At 42.9% G+C, this 8240-nt stretch overlaps 1 pseudogene; it reads right to left on the bottom strand.

Annotated features, from left to right (window-relative positions):
• Positions 1-5706: 5706 nt before the first annotated feature.
• LOC118001465 lies at positions 5707-6290 on the bottom strand (annotated as a pseudogene).
• Between the last annotated feature and the right edge of the window lie 1950 nt (positions 6291-8240).

Consider the following 8240-nt stretch of genomic DNA (forward strand, 5'->3'; position numbering starts at 1 on the left):
TGACTGAGCCAGGTAGGCACCCCTAAAATGGCTGTTTTTTAAAGCCATTAGGATTGGGATTGTTTGGGTGCCTGGGTGGCTCAGTTAGTTGGACGTGGCTCAGTTAGTTGGACGTCTGGAGTACCAGCCTGCTCCACCTAGAGAAGCACACTTTGTGAGAGCCAATGGAGAAGGGTATGAGCTGCTGGAATCCATTTCTTATGAATTCATGGCATAATGAGTATAAAAAATAAACCCTCTAGGCTGTAAAAGAAAAGATAGATAATATCATTACCCGTTAGAGAAATGCAAATTATAGGGACAACGATGAGATACTACTACTACCTATCAAAATGGCTAAATGGACACCTAGGTGGCTCAGCCGTTTGAGCATCCTACTCTTGGTTTTGGCTCAGGTCATGATCTCAGAGTCCTGAGGTCAAGATTTGCATCGGGCTCCAAGCTCAATAGGGAGACTGCTTGAGAGTCTCTCCCTCTGCCCCTCCTCCTGCCTCTCACCCTCGTTCTCTCTCTCATAAATAAATAAATAAATAAATAAATAAATAAATAAATCAATCTTTTTAAAAAATGACTAAAATTAAAAAATAGTAATAACAGCAAAGGCTGGCAAAGATGTGGAAAAACTGGATCTCTCATGGGGCAGCTGGGTGGCTCAGTCATTAAGCGTCTGCCTTCGGCTCAGGTTATCATCCCAGGGTCCTGGGGTAGAGCCCCGCATTGGGCTCCCTGCTCCATGGGGACCCTGCTTCTCCCTCTCCCACTCCCCCTGCTTGTGTTCCCTCTCTCGCTGTGTCTCTCTCTGTCAGATAAATAAATAAAATCTAAAAAAAACCCCCAAAAACTGGATCTCTCATACATTGGTGGTGGGCATGTAAAATGACATAGCCATTCTGTAAAACAGTTGGTTTGATCTCAAGGGTTGTGTGATTGAGCCCCACGTCGGGCTCCATGCCCGGTGGAGTCTGCTTGAGATTCTCTCCCTCTTCTCCTCCTCTCCTCTAAAATAAGTAAATAAATATTTTTAAAAAATTAAACATGCAGGGGTGCCTGGGTGGCTCAGTCGGTTGAGTGTCTGCCTTCGGCTCGGGTCATGGTCCCAGGGTTCTGGGATCTAGCCCCGCATCGGGCTCCCTGCTTGGTGGGAGGCCTGCTTCTCCCTCTCCCACTCCCCCTGCTTGTGTTCCCTCTCTCGCTGTGTCTCTCTCTGTCAAATAAATAAAATCTTAAAAAAAAAAATTAAACATGCAATTACCATACAACCCAGCAATTGCCGTTATGGGCACTTAGAGAAATGAAAACATGTTTATATAAGAACCTATACATGATTGTTCATGGCAGCTTTATTCATAATAGCCAAAACCTCTGAACAACCCAGATGCTTTTCAACAGATGAACGGTTAAACAAACTGTGGTACATCCACACCATGGAATACTCCTCAGCAATAAAAAGATGAACTATTGAACCATGCCAACAACTTGGATGAATCTCTAGGGCACTTACACTGAGTGAAAAAAGACAATCTCAAAAGGTCACATTCTTTTTTTTTTTTAAAGATTTTATTTATTTATTCGACAGAGACAGAGACAGCGAGAACAAGAACACAAGCAGGGGGAGAGGGAGAGGGAGAAGCAGGCTTCCCACGGAGCCGGGAGCCCGATGTGGGGCTCGATCCCAGGACCCTGGGATCATGACCTGAGCTGAAGGCAGTCTCTTAACCAACTGAGCCACCCAGGCGCCCCAAAAGGTCACATTCTGTATGATGTCATTCATATAACATTCTTGAAAGACAAAATTGTAAAGATGGAAAACTGATTAGTGGCTACCAGGGGTTAGGCTGGTATGGGGAAAGGGGAAGGTGTGGAGCATGAGTAAGATTCTTTGTGGTGATGGAATAGTTCTTTATCTTGATTGCGATAATGGTTAAATGAAGGTACACATGTGATAAAATTGCACACACAATGGGGCACCTCAGTGGCTCAGTCGGTTAAGCGTCTGCCTTTGACTCAGGTCACAATCCCAGGGTCCTGGGATCAAGCCCTTCTTTGGGCTCTATACTCCACGGGGGGGCCTGCTTCTCCCTCTCCCTCTGCCTGCCACTTCCCCTCCTTTGCTCTCTCTCTCTCTCTGTCAAACAAATACACAAAATCTTAAAAAAAAAAAATTGCACACACATTATACCAGTGTTAATTTCCTGGTTTTGATATTGTGCTATAGTATATAAAATATAACCATTGAGAGAACCTGGGTGAAGGATACACCAGACCTCTTTATACTATTTTTGCAACTTTTTATGAATCTGTAATTATTGCAACTTTTTATGAATCTATAATTATCTCAAAATAAAATTTTTTTAAAGATATAAGGATTAGAGGGGCGCCTGGGTGGCTCAGTTGGTTAAGCTACTGCCTTCAGCTCGGGTCGTGATCTCAGGGTCCTGGGATCAAGCCTCGCATCGGGCTCCCTGCTCAGCGGGGAGCCTGCTTCTCCCTCTCCCACTCCCCCTGCTTGTGTTCCCTCTCTCGCTGTCTCTTTCTCTGTCAAATAAATAAATAAAATCTTTAAAAAAAAAAGATATAAGGATTAGAAAGGAAGAAATAAAATATCCTTACTTGTAGGTACATAGAAAACTAAATTTACAAATCGCTCAAATTAATAACAGAGTTTAGCAAGGTTTTTGGATGTAAGTTCAATAAACAAAGATATTTGCATTTTTCTTGACAACAAAAAGGGTAGAAAATGTACTTTTAGAGGTAGAGATATCACTTGCAATGGTAAAAAAAAAACTAATAAGTCTCAGATAATGAAAAGTTCTTTTTTTAAAGATTTTATTTATTTATTTATTTGAGACAGAGAGAGAGGGATGGGGAGAAGCAGACTCCCCACTGAGCAGAGAGCTTGTTCCCAGGACCCTGAGATCATGACCTGAGCCAAAGGCAGACACTTAACCAACTGAGCCACCCAGGTGCCCCAGAAAATGAAAAGTTCTAAAAATGTTTTAAGTCACTAAAATTCTAAGTAAATGGACAGACATGTCAAATGTGTTCATAGATAGGAAGACTCAACAGTGTAAAGATGTTAATTCTCTCCAAATTGCAGTAGCAGCAAACAATTTATTTCTTGCTCCCATTACATGTGGGCTGCAGACAACTTGTAGCCATACTGGGCTCTGTAGGATTCCATGTGTTTTCTCATACTGAGATCCCAGTTAAAGAGGCAGCCAATCTTTGTGGCATATTCTCATGGTACAGGGCAAAAGCTCAAGGTGAGAAAAGCAGGGCCAGAGAAGCATTAAAGTACACAACATATTTAAAGCTTTTGCTCCAACATGGTGTTGGTCAAGGCAAGTCACCCAAGCCCCAAACCAGTGGGGCAGAGGAGTCTACACCACTACAGGAAAGCATGGCAAGGTAGGAAGAGAACAATCGTGAATAAAAAATGCCACCTGCCATATAGATTCTCTATGATTTCAAATCAGGATCACAAAATTTTCATGGAAGTGTGCCTGGCTGGCTCAGTAGAGTATGCAACTCTTGATCTCTGGGTTGTGAGTTTGAGCCCCACATGTGGCATAGAGTTTACTTTAAAAAATTAAAAAATTAGGGGCGCCTGGGTGGCTGCTTCCTGCTCCGTGGGAAGCCTGCTTCTCCCTCTTTGACTCCTCCTGCTTGTGTTCCCTGTCTCGCTGTGTCTCTCTGTCAAATAAATAAATAAAATCTTTTAAAAATTTTTAAAAATTAAAAATTAAAAAATTAAAAAACAAATAACAAAATTTTCATAGAGCCAGAGAAGCTAATCCTAAAATGTTTATGGAAGAGAAAAGAGCTAAGAATACTTGAGATTTCTTATGAAAAAGAAGTAGATCAGGCTAGGACTTCTATGATCAGAAATCAAGATTTAATAAAAAAACCCACCAATTTTCAGGCAGTATAGTACTAGCACAGGAATAGGCAAATGGAAAAAAAAGGAATAGGCAAATGGAACAAAATAGAGAACCCAAAACAGACTCAAGCATACATGGAAATTCATTACAAGATAGCTTTGGCATTGCAAATGAGAGGAGAAATGAATTTCAGATGGAATATGGACTTAAACGTGAAAGGCAAAACTTTAAAACTTTTTTTTAAGATTTTATTTTTTATTTTATTATTTATTTATTTATTTATAAATATTTTATTTATTTATTTGACAGAGAGAGACACAGCGAGAGGGAACACAAGCAGGGGGAGTGGGAGAGGGAGAAGCAGGCTTCCCGCGGAGTAGGGATCCCGATGCGGGGCTTGATCCTAGGATCCTGGGATCATGACCCAAACCCAAGGCAGACGCTTAACAACTGAGCCACCCAGGCGCCCCAAGATTTTATTTTTTAAAGTAATCTCTACACCCAATGTGGGGCTTGAACTCACAATCCCGAGATCAGGAGTTGCATGCTCTACTGACTGAGCCAGTCAGGTGTCCTAAAACTTTAAAACTTTTGGAAGAAAATATGGAAGAATATTTGTATACCTCAGGGTCAGGAAGGATTTCTCAAAATACATGAAACAGGGGCGCCGTGGTTGCTCAGATGGTTAAGCATCTGCCTTTGGCTCTGGTCGTGATCTCCAGAATCCTGGGATGGAGCAATGGCTCCTTGCTCAGCGGGGAGTCTGCTTCTCCCTCTCTCTCTGCCTCTCCTTCTGCTTGTGCTCTCTTTGTCTCTCTCTCTCAAATAAATAAATAAAAGCTTAAAAAAATTACATGAAACAGCAAATTAACAAAAGAGAGAACAAGAAAATTTATTAAATATTAAAGATGTTCAATTGCACTGGTAATTGGGGAAAAATAAATCACAACCATAATAAGTAATAATTTCACACACACACATACCAAAGAGGTGGAGCAAGGGGAACTTCAACACATTGCTGATGGGGATGAGAATTGATACAACTGGTTTAGAAAACAATTTGGTGAGGCACCTGGGTGGCTCAGTCAGTTCATTGGCGGGCTCTTGATTTCGGCTTCTGTCATGATCTCAGGGTCATGAGATGGAGCCCTGGGTTGATGCTGATCGTGGAGTCTGCTTGGGATCCTCTTTCTCCCACTCTCTCTGCCCCTTCCCTGCTCACGTACACTCTCTCAAATAAATAAATCTTAAAAAAAAAAACACACAAAACAATCTGGCATTACCTAGTAAATTTGAACACATACATACCTTAAGACCCAACCATTCCACTTCTAGATAATAATCCTGAAAACTCTTACACACATGTATCAGGAGAAATATTTGAGTGTTCATAGCAACACTCTTTGCAACAGTAAAAACTGGAGCTAACCCAATGTCCAAAAGTAGACTAGATAAATAAATTGTGGTATCTTCTTACAATGAAACACTATATAGCAGAGAAATTAAATAGCTGAATCTCAGAAACAGAATGCTGAGTGAGAAAAGCAAGATGCATAGGAAGAATGTAGAATGATTCCTTTTTTTTTTTTTTTTTAAGATTTGTTTATTTTAGTGAGAGAGCGGGAGAGAGAGAGCATGCCCGCACGCACAGACTGCCCGCTGAGCGCAGAGCCCTACATGGGGCTCAATCTCACAAACCTTGAGATCAGGACCTGAGCTGAAATCAGGAGTTGGTCACTTAACTGACTGAGCCACCTAGGCTCCCCCAGAATGATTCCATTTACAAAAAAAGTTCAAAACTAGGCAAAACTGTACAATGTTGTGTTTAGGGATATATATATTTGTGATAAGAGAATTATTAATACACACAGGCAACATTTTTTTTTTGGTTGTCAAATGATCCTTCATTGAAATATTTCCTTTGAAATGTTTCCTTTGTAGTTTTTAACCAGCTGGGCATTTCACTGCACCACTGTTGATGTCGTCTATTTCATGAGGGTGGTGGCCACCAACATCACAGCCCACAGACCAGGCAGTCTCTAGGATCTCTTTAATGGTTCCAGAGAGTTCTCTGGCTAAGGATCAGTGCTGCATATGTTGGGCAATGTTGACAATCTCATCAAAGGTCGTATTTCCACTGTGCTTAATGTTTTTCTGCTTCTTTCTGTCTCTTGGCAGTTCCTTGAGGGCTCTGATAATCAGGGCAGAGGCAGAAGGTACTACTTCAATCTGGGCCTGTCTGTCCTAAATAGTGTTTCACTGTAATCCTCAGATCCTTTCAATTACAGGTGCCAACCTTTTTTGGGAGACAGAGCCAGGGGGTCGATCTTGGGGGCCAGGTCAGACGTGGCACTGACTTCTCCACAGGTATACAACTTTGGTCTCATTGGGGTCAAACTTAGGTGGCATGGTGGACGCAGCTGGTGTCAGATGAACCTGGATTTGGGATGACTGAAGTGAGTTGCACCTTCACCTGCTCCAAGCTGAAAGCCAAAAAAGATAATCCAAAATTTAGTATGGTGGTTTCCTCTAGAGGAGAAGGAGGATATGATCATGGAGAGGCACATGGAAGGTTTCCCGGGGAAGAAGCCTTAGCAAGGGCAGTTTCAGGGAGTGGCAGGGTTAGAAGCTGGAATGGTGGGCTGAAGGATGAAGAGAAGCTAATGACATGAAAGACAGCTAGTGCAGCCAACTCATTAAGGAAATGTTGCTGGCAATCAGAGCAGGTTATATTCTCAGAACGCAGGGAAAACTATCATTGGCAGAACAGACTTTTTTCTCATGAGGCAGAAAGAGGATGTAGTGAGGTGGATCTATGAGGCTGGCTTTGATTGAGCTGAACAGAGGTACAAGAATGGAACTGTAGGCTGGGAGCCTTCCTCATATAGAGGGAGGTTTAGAGTCTCTTTTCATTAGTTTTCCAAAGACTGTGTGCCCACATGGAGATAAGCAAACAAGATCTCCAAGCAGCTCACCCACTGTCCGCTTTGGCTCTCATGAGGCCCCTCTGCCAGGAATTCCCACTAGGAATAATTACAGACCGGTTGGCTTCCAGGAGCATTCACATGTTTTATGGGCCAGTTTTCTGTTCCTTTCAGCAGAATTAATGTGTGATTGCTCTGACTGCCCACAAATGTAACTTAAAACTCCATCTCATTTCGACTTTATGGTGGTGTTCTAAAGGCCTCTCAGAGGAAGGGAGCACTCTTTATTTCTGGAAGTTCATTCAGGGGAATGGCTAAGAAAACTCTTTAATCTGGAAACATATAAGAAAGAAATGATCAGGTTGAAAAGTCATGCATACATATCTTGACTTCGGGGGGTTCACCTGTAATTCTCTGGTGACTTGCCTGGAGAGAAATCCAGAGCTACCAAAGGGCAGGGAAAGGAAACATGTCCTAACAGCTCTAGATGAAGAGTGACAGGGATGGGAACAAACCTGAAGAGGGTCAAAGCATACTCAGGAGAGGTTTCACACCCTGCCAAGAAAAATTGCAGGTATGGCTATGGGGTGGGGAAATTCTGAGATCGTAGAGGAAAACCAAGCTCTTACCCTTTCCTGGTGTGAGTTTGGATCTCTCCTACCTAATGCTCCCTGAAAGAGCGAGGGAGACAAATATATTAAGAAAACGGAGATCATCACGTTTCTTTGCCTATGGAAACCAGGCCTATTTCAAAACAGATCAGCAAAATCAGGTTCAAAATAAGCTTGTCCCAAACCTCAGGTAAGACTGAGACTCCATTCTAGGGTTTCATCTCGCCCTCCTGCTGTGTTTGGGCAGCAGTTAGCAGTCATGTTTCTTCAGAAGGCTGAATGAGGTTCCATTCATTCACGCATTCACTCGATAATACTTTATTGAATGCTCACTATCTTCAGGGAACTCTTCTAGGTGCTGAAGAAGTAACTGTGAAAAACAGACAAAAATGGACCAAGTTAATGGTGTGTAAAGTGTGATTTGAATATAGGAGTCAGGAATGCTCAATGCTTTTGTCTGTGTCATATGGGATGGTTCTGACAAGCTACTTACAGACAAGGTCTTTGGAATAGGGGCTTCCTTACCCTTTCCAGCTCTCTAATGAATCTGCCTCATTCATCACTGTTGAGCTCCCACTGAGCCATTCCAGTTAAGAGAATGAACGAAGAATATACTGAAATATCCATTTGGCCACAGGGTGAGGCATGGTTTTCTCCTCCCAATTCCCTTCTCCCCCCGGCCCAGTAAACCTCCTGGCGACCCGTGCCCGGAAAAGCTCACCACACCGCAGCCCCCCTCCCTCCCAGTCTTCAGAAGGAGGCCTCCCGGGCGGACAAGGAAGGGACCCCGGCCCCAGCTGGCAGCGGCCTGCAGCCCAGGGAGG

Source organism: Mirounga leonina, unplaced genomic scaffold (assembly GCF_011800145.1).
Source record: "Mirounga leonina isolate KUSES-001 unplaced genomic scaffold, KU_Mleo_1.0 Mir_53, whole genome shotgun sequence".
Taxonomy (NCBI): Eukaryota; Metazoa; Chordata; class Mammalia; order Carnivora; family Phocidae; genus Mirounga; species Mirounga leonina.